Below are 18,798 nucleotides of genomic sequence, written 5' to 3'. Positions count from 1 at the left end.
CCCCTAACACACACACAGTTCACTTTTTGATTCTCACTTTTTCCAAAGTAAATAAGAGCTTTAGCAAAAGTTTGTTTCCTCATCTACAGCAACTGGCTTCCATCACCCGTACTCCCAACCCCTTGACCCTGTGTTCACTGGGGTCTCCTGAGTCTCACAGCTGAGGCTGGTTGGGTGGGGGTGATCAGTGGAGCCCGCCAGGCCTTGAGCAGCTGCTTCACGCTAACTGATTGCACTGGTGTTAACTGGAGCGTTTTGGTGCTGGGCGCATGCTGCCAAAGGGGATCGGGAACAATTTATAAGTTCTCCCAAATGCCTGGCCCCTGGCTGAAAGCTTCAGCTGTGGGGGAAGGGAAGCTTGCGGCCCTGGAGGATTGGATGGGTGAAGACCCTGCGGGCTCAGAGTCCTCTTTACCATAAAGAATGTGCAATGGCAAGGAAAAGTCTAAAATGTGGTGTTATGTAGGGCCAAACTGCATTTCAAAGGCCTTGTTTCCACTTCATTCCAAAACTGATTTTCCTAAACAAGTACTTTTTGATCAACTGGAACGTTCAACTTCTTTTTGGGGTAAGCCACATTCATTTTTAAAAATCGGTTTGTTTGAAAGCCCAACTGCTAGGAGCTGATGTTTTGTATTTTAGACCCAGTGGAGCATGCAAAGCTGCGGGGGTGTGTGTGGGGGGGGATCATTCAGAAATTTCCTCTTGCTGCAGATCAGTGGAGGGTATGGGGGTCATTGTCTTCCTGCAGCGGCTGGAATTAACAGCAAACAAAACGCTCTACTATTGCTGGATCACCCTTAGACAAGTTTCCTTGTAAATTAAGGGAACTTGAAGTAAAAACTGCAAGTAAGAACAAGCCAGGATTCCTATCACAGGACGGGGAGTGGAACCAAAACTAACTCCTGTCTTATACCCAAGGTAAAATTCTTTTGTAGTTAGTTGTGAAAATGAGCCCAGAGCATGATGATGTTGAGAATGGCTCGATAGCAGCGTTTCCACTAGCTGTTAAAAACTAAGGTATTTTTTAAGCAGCCCAATTAGTGTACGTCACTTTCTAAATTATTTCTGAGACTGGCTGCATGCATGTAGATACTGCCCACCCCCTCACTGTCTGAACACACTGCTGAGTGTATGAAACGGGGGCGGTGGGGGCACACAAAAATACTGTTGAGAAGGCCAAAGCTCTGCACCCACCGTTGGGAATAGATGGAGGATTGTGCGCCCTGCCATGGTTCAGGAACCCACATGAAAGGACCCGGCCTGGAGGGCCCAAGGTGGGAAGGACAAACAGGCATAGCTCTCGGCTGCAGATCTGGCCCAGCACTGGGATGCTCGCTGGTGAAGTTGGCCTGGGGGTCTCAGAAACCTCCAGGCTAAATGTATGCAGAGAGTAAGCCCACAAGAGAGCATTTGAACCTGGAAGGGAACTGTCTCCAGGCATTTGATTGTCATTGTACTCTAGGTGACAAAAGTGAGGACAGATACGGCCTCAAGAGTGTGGCAAACTCTGGCCACATCTTGAAAGCAGAAGTTGGGTCTCTGCATCTTCCCTGGCCTTTGAGTTCATGGGAGCTTACACTGCCCCTGGTAAGCAGCCAGGCTTCAATTCAGTTCAGTCACTCAGTCGTGTCTGACTCTTTGCGACCCCATGAATTGCAGCACGCCAGGCCTCCCTGTCCATCACCAACTCCCGGAATTCACCCAGACTCATGTCCATCGAGTTGGTGATGCCATCCAGCCATCTCATCCTCTGTCATCCCCTTCTCCTCCTGCCCCCAATCCCTCCCAGCATCAGGGTCTTTTCCAATGAGTCAACTCTTAGCATGAGGCCAAAGTACTGGAGTTTCAGCTTTAGCATCAGTCCTTCCAATGAACACCCAGGACTGATCTCCTTTAGGATGGACTGGTTGGATGTTCTTGCAGTCCAAGGGACTCTCAAGAGCCTTCTCCAACACCACAGTTCAAAAGCATCAATTCTTCAGCGCTCAGCTTTCTTCACAGTCCAACTCTCACATCCATACATGACCACTGGAAAAACCATAGCCTTGACTAGACGGACCTTTGTTGGCAAAGTAACATCTCTGCTTTTCAATATGCTATCTAGTTGGGTCATAACTTTCCTTCCAAGGAGTAAGCGTCTTTTAATTTCATGGCTGCAGTCGCCATCTGCAGTGATTTTGGAGCCCCCAAAATAAAGTCTGACACTGTTTCCACTGTTTCTCCATCTATTTCCCATGAAGTGATGGGACCAGATGCCATGATAGTTTTCTGAATGTTGAGCTTTAAGCCAACTTTTTCACTCTCTTCTTTCACTTTTTCATCAAGAGGCTCTTTAGTTCCTCTTCACTTTCTGCCATAAGGGTGGTGTCATCTGCATATCTGAGGTTATTGATATTTCTCCCAGCAATCTTGATTCCAGCTTGTGCTTCTTCCAGTCCAGCATTTCTCATGATGTACTCTGCATAGAAGCTAAATAAGCAGGGTGACAATATACAGCCTTGACCTACTCCTTTTCCTATTTGGAACCAGTCTGTTGTTCCATGTCCAGTTCTAACTGTTGCTTCCTGACCTGCATATAGCCTTCTATCAAGAGCCTGTAGCTATTCTCCATTGTTGTTACATCATTGAACTGTGTTTATTTTTTCTTGTTCCCTTTCTGGGGGATGTAGCCATCCAGGGCATTTCCAATTTTTGCTGCTGGCAAGGCCAGGAGGGAGGGAGGAAAAGAGGGAGGGTCAGGGAGGAGTCAGAGCCTGGTGGGAAGGGCCCCCCCACCGGAGGCAGCAGGAAGCCATAGCACCTCCAGGTCCATTGCTGCCTAGGTGGGTTCTCCCAACCTCTCCTGACAGTTTTTGCTGGACCTGGAGAGTGTATGAGTGTGGATATGTATCTAAGGGTGTATCTGTATGTGTGGAAGGAAGTCTTTTGAGAGGGTATCCACATGGAGGGTGTTTCTGGGTCCTTGTCTCTCTGGCTGGGCGTATACACGGGCATGGTATTGCTTTATGTCAGGGGTCTGTGTCTGTGTGGGGGGTTGCTGTAGAATACTGGTCTATGTGGCTGAAACTGTGGGGTGAATGGATCTGTTACATTTGTGATATTTGTGAGGTATGTATGTCTGCAGGGTGTGAGAGTTGATGAGTGGGTATGGAAATCTGTGAGTGTGGGTGTGGGTTTGGGTGTGTCTGTTGCTCTGTGTATGTGTGTGTGAATGTGGGTATAGGTTTGAATGTGTCTTGCTTTGTGTGTGTGTGTAGGTATGTATCTATATCTGTGCGAGTGTAGGTTTCAGCGTGTCGGTTGCTCTGTGTGTGTGTGTCTGTGTGTGGGTACAGGTTTCAGCGTGTCTGTTGCCCTGTATGGGTTTCAGTGTGTCTGTTGCTGTGTGTGTGTATCTGAATGTGAGTGTGGCTGGGTTTGGGTGTGCCTGCCTGTTGCTGTGAGTGAGTGTGTCTGTGCAGCTGTTGCTCTGTGGCTAGGTGTGTGGGTCTGTGGGGTGTGGGGAAGGATCTGGGGGTGTTGCTGTATGTTTGGATCTGGACATGTCTGTGTGATGGAGTGTGAGTGTCTCTGTTGGGGTGGAAAGTTAACAGCACCTTCCGAGGAAAAGCAGTCCTTTATCACAGGCGTCTTTCAAGTTGAAAACTGTTTTCAAAACCCGGAAATGGCAGCCAGGCTGTCACCGGTTTCCTGCAGGGCAGTGGGTAGAACAAGGCTGAGTGGGAGGGTGGCAGACTGGCTTCAGCCTGCAGGGACCCCAGACCCAGTTTATGGCTGCTCACACCTGCCAGGGACAGGCCTCCTGGGCCTGACTGCAGGGACGTATTTAGAAACAATTAATTCTCTGGTTGGCCGGGGGAGGGGCCCTTTTATTTTCATCTGTTGCAGAAATAGCTCTTGTCAGATACAAGTTCTTGTGCCCTCTGGGGTGAGAGGCAGCACTGAAATAGAAGGAAAGATATTAAGGATTTTAGACAAGAAAACTCCTGAGCTCGGCTGAAACCGAGTTTTAAAATATTTCTCTAAAAATAAGCTTTGTTTTCCTTGTGGATTCCTCTGGCAGTCGGGCCCTCCTGTCAGGGTGTTTAGCTGGCCTGGGAAGCCAGGCGGAATTTTTTTTAAAAAGCAAGTGTTTCCCAGCTGTGGCCTTGGAAAGTTCTCTGTTTTCCACTTATTAAACTCCTAGTTTCTGGCTAATTAAAATGATTTGCAAATACAACTCCATGGCCCCCACAATATTTGATGAAATGCAGAATTCCCCATGACCCTTCTGTAGGAGGCCGGACCAAGCTGTGGGGTGGCCTGTGACCTCTCCACTGGGCCTGGTGCCAGTTTTATGAGGAGAGGAGACCCTTTGAAATGTAGGCCCAGGGCCTTGTCTTATCAAGTCCCACCGCCCCTGGAGTGGCTGGAGGGAGGGCCAGCTCGCAAACAGTCTCTGAGCCCCGCGCCACTGGAGAAGGGCTGTGGGCCCTTGGTGGCCTGCTATTTGTTCACCTGCATCACTAAGTGAACGGGTGCACCCCAGAGGAGACGAATGTGGCTAAGGTACATGGATAGGTAGGTGATCCTGGTTATTTCTCCCTGGCCTGGCTACTGTTGAAGCTTCAGGGCCAGACAGGCCAACGTATCCACAGGATGTCTAGACTCTCAAGGTGATGCATTGTGAACATGGAAATCCCAGGTGCCACAGGGAAGAAGGCATATATTGCTGAGGGCCTGGGCTGGTGTGAGTCAGACAGGCAGCCTGGCTCCCTTCCACGGCCTTGGGATGCTGTCCGGGACCTTTCATTCATCCCACAGATCGTTCTCGCTTGTCTGGTGCATGCCGGCGCTGCAGGAACAGAGGTGAACTGATGCACGCCATTCCTGCCTTCACAGAGTGTGCTTATTTTCAAGGTTCATTCATGTTGAATCAGCCTTCATTCTTTTGTACGACAAGATAATATTCCATTCTAGGAATAAAAGCCTTTTGTTTTTCACTCATCAGTTGATAGACATTGGAGTTGTTTTCCACCTTTTGGCTATTATTGAATTATACTGCTGTGAACATTGATATACAAATTTTTGTGTGAACATGTTTTCAGTTCTTTTGGTTATATAGCCAGAAGTAGAATTGCTGGATCATATGGTAACTCCCATTTAAGTTTTGGAGGAACTGTTAATTCTATTTTCCAAAGTGATACACTGGTTTTTCTTTCTTTCTGTTTGTTTTTTTAATTTGGCCGCGCCACATGGCACGTGAGATCTTAATTCCCCCAACCAGGGATAAAATCCATGTCCCCTCCATTGGAAGTGCAGAATCTTAACCACTGGACTGCCAACGAAGTCCCTACATTGGTTTTTATAACTTTTATTGTCTGTTTCCCCTACATAATGATGCATGCTCCATGGGTGACCACATGAAAACACTTGTGCACTCATTCTCAATGGCCAAGACTGAAGCCCTGTTACTGTCCCCATTTCAAAGATGAGGAAACTGAGCTCAGAGGAGTTGTCATAGGCCTGAGGCCACACAGCTAGGAAAAAGCTGCAGCAGAATTCAAAGGAAGCTAAGCAGTGGCTCTTCACATCATCCCAGGCTACCTCTCAGACTCCTGCTTTACTCCCACACTATCGACAGATAGAAATTTCCAGGAGGACTTCCAGGATTTCTTTCCAGGGTAGACCCTGTCCTGCCTCACCTGAACTTCTAAAACACAATGAGTTTGAGTCACCTTTCAGCTCAAAATCCTCACTCAGAGTAAAATCTCAAAATCTTCCCTAGGCCTTACAAGGTTCTTGTCTATCCCTCCCTGTCCACCCGTTAGCCCTTTCCCTTCTGACCTTGACTCTCCCCCTCATCCTGCTCCAACTCAGGCCTCCTTGCTGGTTCATGATCATGCTGGACCTGCTCTCTGTCTCAGGACCTTTGCATATGTTATTTGCTCTGTCATGCTCCTCCACACTTCTTCAGTCTCCTGTAGTCACCTTTCCAGGGGGCCACCCAGACCACCCTGTCAACACAACAGCCCCATCTGGCACCTCTCATCCTGCTTTATTTGTTTCCCTAGCATTTTTTATCCTCTGACATATTTTAAACGCATGTGTTTATGTCTATATGGTCCTTCCTTCTTAGACTCTAAGCTTTATGAGGGCAGGCACTGTCCCCAGGGGGAAGCCATTGAAGCGTTTTAAGCTGGGGAGTAAGACAGCCCCAGTCACATGTTAAGATGATGTCGGTTGTGTAGCAAGTAGATTAAAAAAAAAAAAAATGATTCCTTATAAAAACAATTAAAAAAAATTATTTATTTGGTTGTGCTAGGTCTTAGCTGTGACATGCAGGATCTTTGATCTTCATTGTAGCATATAGGATCTTAATTGTGGCATGTGGGATCTAGTTCCATGACCAGGGATTGAACCCAGGCCCCCTGCATTGGGAGCACAGAGCCTTAGCCAATGGACCACAAAGGAAGTCCCTAAAAACAATTTTAATTCTAAAAAAAGGTTTAAAAAACCAGGACCTAGTGTAGCCCTTTCATTCCACAGATAAGAAGACTAAGGATAGGAGGACCCTTCTGGAGACTTCCCAATTTCTGGGTGTCTACATAAATCCTGGGAAAAGACCCCACCCAGGACACTGTCCTCCCTAGGTAGAGCTGTTGGTAAAAATGCTGAATGTTGACTCTTACCAAAGCAGACCTAAAACCCTGTGGGCCTAGAGGCTCAGTGCATCAGGTCTGGATATTCTGTTCATCTGGCTCCTTAGGGAGGGCCTGGAGGGTTTACAGGGTGGACATACCAGGAGTTTACTCAGCACAGCCCTGGGAACTCAAAGTTCTGCAGGGCCTGGAGTGTGAGAGGGCTCCTGGGAGGCATCACCACCCCTCTATGCGTGGTCCCAGTCTTCAGGGGCTACAGGCCAGGGCTCCCACAGACCTGAGTTCAGATCTCACCTCACAGCCACTCCCTACCTGTATAATCCTGAGCCAACTCTGAGCCTCAGTTTCCTCATCTCTGAAATGGGGATGATCATGCAGCTTCTATTACACAAAGCCCCCAGGAGGGTCAAAATATGATGTCATGGGTGAAGTGCTTAGGAGAGGGCCCAACTCAGGGTCTCACAGATGACACTGTGGGCAGGCAAGCAGAGTGGGTAGCAGAGAAGCCATCAGGTTCAAAGCCTAGCTTCGCTACTGCCTACTGTGAGATCGTGACCAGTGGCTTGTCGTCCCCATTTATTTATAAAATGTCGGACCTATCGCCCAGGGCTGTCATGAAGTTCAGATGAGTCAGTCAACCCAAGTAGTAAGGACAGAGCCCAGCAGGTAGGAAGTAGGATGTAACAGTTTGTTACTGCTCTCTTGGTTTGTTGTTGTTGTTTCCACACTCCATCAAATAGACACCCAGTCTGAGAGGATTCAGGAAGTCTCTCTCACCTGCTGCCAGCAAACCCACCCAGCCAGTTGGGCCTTAAGATGAGAGTGACCACTGCCTTCCTTTAGAAATTCTAGATAGACTTGTGCTGCCCCATATGCAGGCACTAGCCGTATGTGGGTATGGACATTTAACTTGAAATTTAAAACTTCATAAGTCGCACTAGCCACATAGCAAGTTACTAGATATAGCTCAGCTGTAGCTGGGGGCTATTGCACTGATCATTTCCATCATTGCAGAAAGTCCTGTTGGACAACACTGCTATTCTGGAATATTCTAGTAAAAGGCAAACAGGGAAGGAAACTTCTATCATCTAACCCTTGAAGGGCTAGTCCTTTGCCAAAGAAATTCCTGGGATACACCCATGGTGCCCTTGATGGATGTCCCTCCCTCCACAAGCCAAGAGACTCCAAAATATTCCTAAACTGCCCCTCTGTCCCATAGACTGTAAATGCCAGTGGAGGAGAGATGAAGGGACTGCTCACCTCACCCCTGGTGGCACCTTGCAGCCCCACCCAGCAGCCTGGGACCCACCCCCAGAAGCACAGACCCTCACTCCCACCCATCCTGTTGTCTATCTCCACAGCTGTGACCCCACATCCATCCAGTCACGTACGCCAGAACCTGGGGTCCTCCTTGGAGTCTTCCTCTTGCTTCCCTCCACCCCTTCCCTCAGATTGCCTGAACTGATGGACTGTGCTTTCTGACCAGGCCTGGACACTGCCCGCCCCAGTCTGTTTTACAGCCTCAGCAACTCAGGTGCTTCCTCATCTGGCCAGTGGGGAATCCAGCCCCCAGCTGCTCCTCCTTCCAGCCACCATCACCAGTGCCTACTTCTAAAACATCGAGGCCATTGGGCCCCTCCTGCCCTATGACCCTGACAGGTGCCTCACTCCCCACCTCAAATCCAAGCTTCTAAACATGCTCTTCCAGGCCCTGCCTCAAGCCTGACGGCTCCTCACCTGGCCAGGAACATGGATGCCTGATGATGCCTACTGCTCTTCACCACCCTGGTCTCTGCTCCCCTGGGACATCCCCCCATGTTCCCCGACTTCCTCTGCCTCAGCTGAAAATCAACCTCAGATCTAACCTCTCACTGTGTCCCCAGGGCCCTGTGCAGGCCTTTGTAGGAGCACTGAGCACATGATCTGACACCAGCTGCTGACGGCTCTGTCTTCCTCTCTGGCCTGGAAGTTCCTTCAGAGCAAGAACGTCATGTCCTTCTTGCATGCCCCAGGCCGGCCCCTAGACTGTTTGTGCAACAAAACTAGCTCCTCCCGACCCATGAGAGTGGTACCATCCACTCCCATTTGACAGTTGAAGAAAATGCCGCTCGAGAGAAATGAAGACAGTCGCTCACCGCCCCAGACCATGAATGGTGGGGCCACAGTGCATGCCCCACCCCGGCCCCCACCCGCTTCGAAGCCCTTCAGAACCGGGGGCGGGGGGATAGACTGTAGGCATGACCTCCTCTTGAGTTTGTCCTCTTGTTCCAAACTCATGCATGCTTGTTCTGAGTACCCAAGCAGCAGACGGTGCGTTCCAACGTGTCCAAACGGAAGCATTCCTCCAGAGCGCCCTCTTCAGCCCCACTCGGCACAGCTGACCACACAGTAGCTGCTTTGGGTGAGGCCTTCCTGAGGCTTTGACTGTGTGACTATATCTCTACAAGCTCGTGCACACTTCAGTTCACAGAGCAGGGTCACACTTACCACCCTGGCCATGGACCCTCCCTCCTCAGTCAGCCCACCAGCATGTTCTCTAATGGAAGCATGGTACCCACCCAGGGTAGGAGGGAGGGCTTGGTGGCAGCCACCAAGGCCCTGGACTTTTTCACTTTTTCACGAGCAATGCAGCACAAACATGCTTACTCACAGACTTTTGGGTGAATCTTTGCCTCAGATGAATTCGTGGAGGCAGCATTGCTGAGCTGCAGGCTAGCGCATGTGTAGAGCAGAGGTTCCCAAACATTTTGGCACCAGGGACTGGTTTCGTGGAAGACAGTTTTTCCACAGATCCGGGAGGGCAGTGGTTTCGGGATGATTCACGCGCATGACCTTTATTGTGCACTTTATTCCTATTATTATTATGTCAGCTCCACGGCAGATCATCAGGCACTAGATCTCAGAGGTTGGGGACCCCTGCAGAGGGCAATGGGCACTTAAAAGCTTGAAACCAGCCATCACAGAAATGCCCCCAAAATGTCCCACTACATCCCTCCCTCCCCACCCCCAGCCCAGCTCTGAGCCTCCAAGGCCATTCCCACCCCTGTTTGTTCCCTGTGTGCCTGGACTGAGGTTTTTTGGAGTCCAGGTAACAGGGGCTGTCCCCTGGGGTCTGCTCTTTCTGTCTCCCAGTCCTGTTCTCAGTTCTTCCCATGTTGAGCCCCAACTCCCCGCACCCCCAGGCTCTCAGAGGGCAGCTCACCTTTGTCCACCTCTATCCCCCGTTGAGCTGGAGCCAAAGACTGAGGCTGTCACCCAGGAGCCCCTGGCAGGCCTGGATCAGTCCCCCTGGCTCAGGGCACCTGGGACTTGAGGGCCAGGAGGTGGGAAGACTGTCCCCCTGAACCCAGTGGAGAGGCCCCATCCATGTGACTGTGGTTGGTGGCGGGGAGCCCGTAAAAATTCTCCCAAGACAAGAGCATTGCCCACTGAGGATGTGCGACTGTGGAGGAGCATCTCAGCAAGAGCATGTGGGGTGAGTGTGTATGTGTGCAGAAGTATGTGAGCCTGAGCGTGTGTCAGTGTGTGTGTGTGTGTGTGTGTGTGTGTCAGGGGCCGTTGTGTCAGGGGTTATGTAAGGGAGGCACTCCCTGGGGCCAACAAACCGCAGTGGTATAACCGCCGGCCAGCAGGGCCACCAGAAGGAAAGGAGGGAAAATGTAAACAGCATGCTGGGCCTGTCCCTCACCCGCCACAGGCAGGCCCTGGACAGCACAGCCCTTCCGGCCCTCCAGTCCCACCACCTCAAGCCCTGTGGGCTGGCCTGTGAAGGGGTGATCATGGAGGCCAAGGAGTCCAAGGCCGGGGGTCACAGAAGCTCTACAGGGGTGGACATCCCCAGCTCTTGATCTGGGCCCAGAGGACAGACCAAAGGGTCTCCCTGGGCTCCTCCTGGGCCTGCTGTAGGCCATGCACCCCCTACAAATAAAGTATGCTACCTTCCTTACCACCAGAGCTGCTCTCTATTAAAGCCTTTGGGGATGGGGGTCTCTGTCCCATAGGCCTCTGCCTGGCACGGAGCACATCCCTCTGCACTGAGTCAGTGTGGACTCACAGCTCACCTGCTCATATCCTTGGCAGAGCTGTCTCTACCACTCTCTCACAGATGAACAAAGGTGCCCCACTTCCCTGCACATCTCATCCCCAGCCCAGATGCCTGCCTTCCAGTCAACTCCCAGCCTCAGCCCTTATCACCACATCTGAGGCCTTCTCTTCCAGGAAGCCTCCCTGACTGCTCCAGCCTAGAGTCTCCACTCCCTGCTCTGAGCTCCTGAGGTCCTTCTGGACACACAGCCTGACATCTGGCCATGCACAGATGTTCCTTCTCCAGTTCATCTTAATAATAGTGGCCAACACTTAGGCAGCACATTCTCCACCAAACCCAGGCCCTTGAAGTTGTGCTAGCCTTAGAAGGTGGCTTTCCAACTGCCGTGACGTGGCAGGGAGCCCATGATGGAAGCTAGAGGTGTCACAGTACATGCGTGGGTGGACTGCTCAGCCCCAGGAAAGTCAGGCTCTGACCCAGAGGACCTGCAGCCAAGACTCGCCCTGGTGGCTTCAGTGGGCTGAGAGGTTCAGGGGCCCCTCGACCTTGAGGTTCTTCCCTGAGAGTCCTTTGGAGTTGTAACTGAGCTGGCTGTGTGTTGTTGTTAGTATAAAGGAGAGAGGGAGAGACAGAATTCTTACCAAGGTGGAAACTCAAACTACAGAGACAGGTGAGTAAAAACCAGAAAGCTAGAAAGTAAAAATGACTCAGGAGACAGCTGTGAGTCTGGCCGAAGTCAGAGACAGGGCAGGACAGCAGGAAGGAAGGGGGACCCTGGGGAGAGGGAGGGGTGGCCTAGGGCTGGCTCTCTGGCTCCCCATCCCCCTCTGGAGGAAGCATACTGCCCACTTGCCCTGGCCTGTGAGGTCCCAAAAACCCAGGAGAATATCTCCTTCCCTCTGTTCCCCTGTGTCAGTGGACCCTGGGCAGTCACCCACCCTCAGAGGGTAGGAGCTGGTCAGGAACTGAAATGGCTAACCTCCCCCAGCAGGAAAGTTGTCTGCTGGGCAAGGATTAACTGAGGTAAAATATACCACACGTGGAACACAATAACACTAGAAAATGTTAAGGCCCAACTTTCTTTCCCACCCTTGCACCATCCATGCAAACCTTCCTCTGGTCACTTGTAGAAAAGTTGGGAGTCTACAAAGGTCCTCCCTGGTGCTAGGTTCCAGGGAGGAGGGACGCAGAGAGAAGGCAACTCCCCTCTCATGCCCCTCGGGTGAGCACTGGGTGAGAAGGTACCTCTGCCTCCTTTAGCCCTATTCATCTCCTGCCCCTTCTCCACCCAGCTTACTCCAGCCCCCGGACACTCCATAACGCCATGCCTTCCAGCAGGCTTCGTGGTCCATCTGGTTTCTCAGAGCACAGATTCTGGAGCCAGCCTGACTGGTTCCCTCCCAGTTTTCCCACTTATCAGCTGTGTGACCTTGGGCAAGTTCCTCAACTCCTCTGTGTCTCTGTTTCCTCATCTATGATTGCCCTGTCCCCTGAAGGTCCAAGGGGAAGTTTTGTTTCATCAAATGAGCTTCAAGTTTCATAAAAGTAAAGGAAGCCCGCTCATTAGACCACACTGTCTCTTAAAAATCTCTACTTCCACTTTCAGAGAGGATGATCCCATACTACAGAGGCAGAAACTGAGGTTCAGAGAAAGTTCATGCCTTGCCCAAGGCCACCAGGCAAACCTCCAGGAGCTCTCTCTACCTGCGTTGGGTTAATTGCATATCTGAGTTCTAGGCTCTGAGACAGTCCCAAGAGATTCTGGCCCAAGGGTGACTGCGGGTGATTAGGAAAGAGGTGAGTAAGCATTTAAAATGCTCTAACAAGAGACTGGATGCCACAAAGAGACCTGTGTGCAGGGGCCCAGGCCAGCTCCAACAGCATGTCTGTGAGATGGTAGAATCCACATGGCCCCCAAATTGCCTGAGTCTGCATGTGCTGACCAGAGAGATCACTAAGTTATGAGGTTACAAGAGCAAAGGAAGATCTGTGTTACAGCACTGCTGCTTTTCCTGTGCCTTCTGTTTAATGGGTATACGTGCATGCATTATATGCTTGTATCGGCCTAACATTTTTTTCTGGCAGGTGACACAAGAAACTGTTACCTGGTTATCCTCAGATAGAGGTTGGGAAAATTGAAGGCAAGGTGGGGGAGATTTGTTTTATTTTAAATCTTTCTCTTTTGTTTGATTTTCCTACCACGTCCGTAGGGGAAAAATATTACAGGCATACCTCACAGATTTTGTGGGTTCAGTTCCAGACCACTGCAATAAAATAAATGTCACAATAAAGCAAGTCACACAAATTTTTCTGTTTGGTTTCCCAGTGCATATAAAAGTTACGTTTACACTATGCTGTGTTCAGTGTGTAGTAGCATTATGTCTAAAAAAAGCAACATATATACCTTAACTTAAAAATACTTTATTTGCTAAAAAAAAAAACAACCTAGCTGTCACCTGACAATACGGACTTGCCACAAACACTCAAATTTGTAAAACATACAATATTGTGAAGTGCAATAAAGAAAAACACAATAAAACAAGGTATGCTTTCATTTTTTAAATGCCAACAGGTGTTATCTGAGCACTGGGGAATAAAAGCCATTCTGCTCTTTTTCTGTAGTGCCAAAAAAAAAAAAGAGGTGAAATGTAGATGAGTAGGAGGTGTGCATGGTCTTCTTGGGTCTGGTTGCTGGGGGCGGGCCTGGCTGGGAACAAGAAGCTAAAGGGCCCAGAGAGCTCTGAAAGGGGGTGGGGGAGGGGGTGCTGTCTTGATTCTTCCCCCATAATTGGCTCAGGAGGACTTTGAGAGGCCTCAGCCAGCTCTCAAAGCTTTGAGGCGCTCTCTCCCATTTGAGCTAAACCTTCCAGAACCCAGAGCACAGGCTCCTTTCTTTTCCTAAAATATTTATGTATGTACGTATGTATTTGGCTGCACCAGCTCTTAGTTACGGGGTGTGGGATCTGCAGTTGTGACATGTTAGATCTAGTTCCCTGATCAGGGATCAAACCTTGGCCCTCTGCACTGGAGAGCACGGAGTCTTAGCCATTGGACCACCAGGGAAGACCCTCCTAGGTTCCTTTGCTACTGAAGACAAGAACCAGGACCTCTATCTGCTCGCCTGAGGTTTGCCTGCAATTTGCATGACCTACCATTGGCTATCCTGCTTTATGAATATCTGGTCTCAGGCTTCCCTGAGGGAGCGCCCTCTGTGGACAGGTTGCCACACCCTGCTGGCCAGTCCTGGAGGGCCCAGGGATCTGATGGGGGGTTCAGTGGCCCTCTGAGTCTCTCCTCAGCCCTTGCCTGTGGGGCTCCTTATTTTGCAGTCACTGCTGGCCCAGTACCATGTGAGAAAGCCTGTGGCTGCTGGCTTCACTTGCCGCTGGCCACCATACCAAGCCATGACCATAGCCTAGTGAACAGAGACACTTTATAGGCTAAGAAACTGAGTCCAGGTTGGTAATTGACTTGCCAAGGCTAATGGAGAGCCAGTGACTGAACAGTGCCTAAGATTCGGGCATTTCTCCATCCTGGCTACTTGACCCTCAAGAGTGGACTGATAAGAAATGAAGTTAATATGATCCTAAGATTATTTGAAAAAAAAAACGAAAAACCTGCCTTAAAATTGACCCAGATGATCAGCATATGCCATTATGAAATTATGAATTAAAACAACGAGATACCATTACATACCTGTTAGAATGGCCAAAATCTGGAACCCTGACAACACCAAATGCTGACGAGGATGTGGAACATCAAGAACTATCACTATCTCTGGTGAGAATGCAAAATGGCACAGCACTTAGGTAGGCAGTGTGGCAGGGCTTTTTTTGCCTTTTTTTTTTTTTTGCAGAACTAAACATACTGTTTATGATCTTGCAATCATGCTCCTTGATATTTACCAAATGAGCTGAAAACTATGTCCACACAAAAATCCGCCCACAGACACTTGTAGCAGTTTTATTCATAATTGCCATAACCTGGGAGTAACCAAAGTGTCCTTCAGTAGGTGAATGGATAAACAAATTCTGGTAACTCCAGACAATGGAATATTATTCAGTGCTAAATGAAATGAATAATAAGCCAGGAAAAGACATGGAGGAACCTGAAATGTGTATTTCTAAGTGAAAGAAGCCAATCTGAAAAGGCTCTATACTGTATAACTCCAACTTGATGACATTCTGGAAAAGGCAGAACTCTGGAGACAGTAGAAAGATCAGGGAGGGTTAAAGGGGAGAGAACGATGAATAGCCAGAACACAGAGGATTTTGGCGGGGTGGTAGAACTACTCTGCCTGATACTATAGTAGTGGGTATACGTCACGACACTTTTGTCCAAACCCACAGAACGTACAACACCAAGAGTGAATCCTAATGTAAACTATGGGCTTTGATGATAATGTGGTGTCATGTAGGTTCATCAGTTGGAACAAACATACCACTCTGGTGGAAGATGTTGATAATGGGGGAGGCTCTGCATGTGTAGGGGCCGGGGTGGGGGGTTTGGGAGGGGGGTGGTGTATGAGAACTCTCTTGTACTCTCTATTCAATTTTGCTGTGAATCTAAAACTGTTTTAAAAAATAAAATCTATGAAAACACAAAAGTCACTCAGGAGCGAGGGTTCTAAAAGACCCTCTCCACAATGTCTCCCGTAAGAGGACAGTGTTTCCCCGGGCATGCTTGGGTCCCTGCCAGCCAGGAGGTGGGTTGGGGGTGCTCAGTGCCTGTGCTGGGCTTCTAGCATGGGGGCTGCAGGGTGGGCAGCCCCAAGTTTGCCCCCGCCACCTCCCCACATGTTTCCTGAAGGAGACTCAGAGATCCCCAGCCGTTAGCCCCCTTCTCCCCAGCTTCCTGTTTGGGCTCCAGAGAGACGTTGGGCCGTTTCTGCAGCTGAACTGGGAGCCAGTTGGGCTGGTGAGAGGGAGGCCTTGCTTCGTGGGCCAGCAGGTCAGGGGGCTTTGAATCGGTTGCAGCCTCAGCTTGGGTACTCAAATCCTGGCCTGGAAGCCCTTGAGAGGTCAGCAAGTTCAGCCCCCTGCCTCAGAGCAGGACATATTTGGGTCCTGCAGCTGAGGTCCCAAACACCACTTGGCCCCTAACAGCCCATGCAGGCGGACCTTCTTCCCGGCCAGTGTGCCTTGAGGAGTCACTTTACCTGGATTTGCCCCAACCTCATCACCTGTGACCACCTACTCTGTAGGAACACGGTATGACACACAGCAGCTCTTACCCCTGTGGCAGGTGGGACCAACACTTCACACGTGTCTGAAGGGAAGAAACCCTGACTTGTCCCCCCTCCCACTTGCCCCAACCTCACTGCCCTGGCACACCTGAGAGTGTCGTCCCAGCTGCACCTGCCGGGGTCATGGAGAACACACGGTACAGACTGGCCCTCAGGAGGCCCCGGGCTGATCAGGCTAGAGCCACACACAGGCAAGTATCTTCTGAGAGGGCAGCATGGGAAAGGCCAGGGAGACACTAAAGCAACTCTGAGGTTGCTTCAGGAAAGGCTTCCTTAGGAAAGAGATTCTCAAGGCAAATGTTCAGTGACGAGTGGAGTTAGGTAGAGACAGGGTCCATTAGCAGAAACCCAGTGCCTGGAGGAGCCCCATGGACAGAGGAGCCTGGCAGACTGCAGGCCATGGGGTTGCAAAGAGTCAGACACGACTGAAGCGATAGCACACAGAGGCAGGCAGTCAAGTATGTGATGCAGGCAAGACTGCGGTTAAAGAAGGTGCTGGGAAGGGAAGCCGGAGAAGGCAATGGCACCCCACTCCAGTACTCTTGCCTGGAAAATCCCATAGATGGAGGAGCCTGGAAGGCTGCAGTCCATGGGGTCGCTGAGGGTCGGATACGACTGAGCGTCTTCACTTTCACTTTTATGCATTGGAGAAGGAAATGGCAACCCACTCCAGTGTTCTTGCCTGGAGAATCCCAGGGACGGGGGAGCCTGGTAGGCTGCCATCTATGGGGTCACACAGAGTCGGACACGACTGAAGTGACTTAGCAGCAGCAACAGGGAGGGGAAGCCAGAGGTGGTTGCAACAGTCCAGCTAGCTGATTCCACTTCCCTTCCTCTAGAACATGGCCCTCACTGCCCTGGGGTCTCAGCAGGCTAGCAGCCCTGCGGCCTCACCTCTGCATCCAGGACCATCAGGCTCCGCCTGATCTGGCAGAGGCTCAGGCCACTGCCCCACCCCACTTTGTGGCTCCAGAGTGGGTGTGGGGCCCTGGGGAGGCCAGACCTCACACCCTCAGGGCCAGGGAGTGGGGAGAAGGGAGGATGGCCGACCCACGCTCCTGAAGGAAAGGAAACCGCAGCCAGGGGCGCCTGTCCTAGATGAGACCAATTGATAGCCGGAAAGGCGTTGCCTCAGGCCGCCACTGGGGTATGTTGGTAGACAGGGTTCTCTTTGGAAATGCTCCAAGAGGTGCTTTTGGAGTTGGGAGCTCTGCAAGGTGAGGGCTAAGTGTGGGGTGGCCCCAAGCTTCTGTTTCTCCAGCCTCAGAAGCAGCCCACATCCCACATGAAAGTGGGACTCACTTTCACCCCTCCTCCCCACAATGTGCCCTCATAAGATGAGGACCTTCCTGGGCCAGGTGCTTGGCCTCTCCATCAGACTAACAGAAGTCAGCTTTCCTTCTAAGACAGTCAGGGTCTTTGCCCCTTCTGTTCTCCATGTTCCCTGGCAGTTCCTGAGCCATTCTCCCCAGGTGGCATTTATGACGTGCAGAAGATCTCTGCTTCTATCCTGTGGGCGGGCAGCTCTAACCACGTCAGGCCCGACCTTCTCCCTGGGTCAGTGAGGGCTCCACAGTGAGGTGAGGCTGAGGAGGGCCTGACAGGAGAGGAAGCTGGGACATAATTTGGAGAGACAAAGACAAAAATGAATTGGGGCACCTTATTCAAAAATTTAAATTCCAGGATGCCATCAACAAGAGTAGTAGACCAAGGAAGGGGGTCCTTCTAATCTGCAGGGACTTGCATAACTGCACAATAAAGCCAGAAGTGGGGGCACTCTGTAAAAAGAGGAAAGGAGGCTGGAACAAGGATCAAGGGCCAGGGAGGACTTGGACCTCCTGGACTGCTGACAACAGGGAAAGATGAGGCTAAGTTTGATAGACCAGATCCAGAAAGACCCTAAACACTCACATTTGAACTTGATCCTGAAGATAAACACTAATGTTTCCTGAGCCCCCAGGGAATCAGGAGAGGCTGGACCAAGGTGGAACAGGAGGGGGCCGATGGGAATCAATTGCCCCATAGATGATTTACTGGAGAAGAAACGAAGGCCCAGAGAGGGACAGAGACTTGCCTAAGGTTACCCAACCAGGGGTGGGTGAGAGCCAGGTCAGAGCTCCAGCTGCCTGGAATCTCCTCTCAGGTTCTGTGGGGAATAAACTGAGAACGGGTGTGCAGCGTGGGAGGCCAGGTAGCGCTGGACCTCTGACGTCTGGCCCATCTAAAGAGCAGGAACACCCCCTCCCCCAGAATGCTCCGTCTCCGTGGGTTCCACCCCCTAATCCCCCTCACGGCGCCTGCCTGTCCTCTTCTGGCCCTGCCTCTGTGTCTCTTGTGCTCCCCCTCTGCCAGGCCCATCCTCAGGCTTCTCCATTACCTTCCCTACCTGCTCCCAACAAAGTTGTGCCTCTCCACGCACCTGAACCTTTGACTCATTCCCGCCTACCCCTACCCCCTGGCCTGCAGTGGTCTGCAAGTGAGTAGGTGCCCAGAACAGGGGTCTCTGCCCTTGGAAGGCAGACAAGGCTCAAAAGGTTCTTCCAGGCCCCGCCCAGAATCTACTGTTTCAGATCTACTGTTTCCCCTCCCCCCATTCAGCTTGGTGTTCTGCCCCCTCTCTACTCCTCCTGCACTCCAAAACCCGGATCCTGAGACCCAATCTAGGCGTTTGGAAACCTCGCTGAGGCCTCGGTGCCCCCTGGGGCCCCTAAATCCGTTACTTCTCTGTGTTCTTTGGGAAAATGGAGAGCTTCCAAATCTGCCATGCAAATAGATGCAAATAAATAGTTGCGAGCCGTCTATTTAAAACCAGTCTCGACCTTGGGCCGTAGCTTCCCTCCTTCCTGCCCTGCTGGATTCACCTA

The sequence above is a fragment of the Bos indicus x Bos taurus genome, chromosome 11 (genome assembly GCF_003369695.1).
Source record: "Bos indicus x Bos taurus breed Angus x Brahman F1 hybrid chromosome 11, Bos_hybrid_MaternalHap_v2.0, whole genome shotgun sequence".
Lineage (NCBI taxonomy): Eukaryota > Metazoa > Chordata > Mammalia > Artiodactyla > Bovidae > Bos > Bos indicus x Bos taurus.
Note: the sequence above shows the minus strand (reverse complement) of the source record.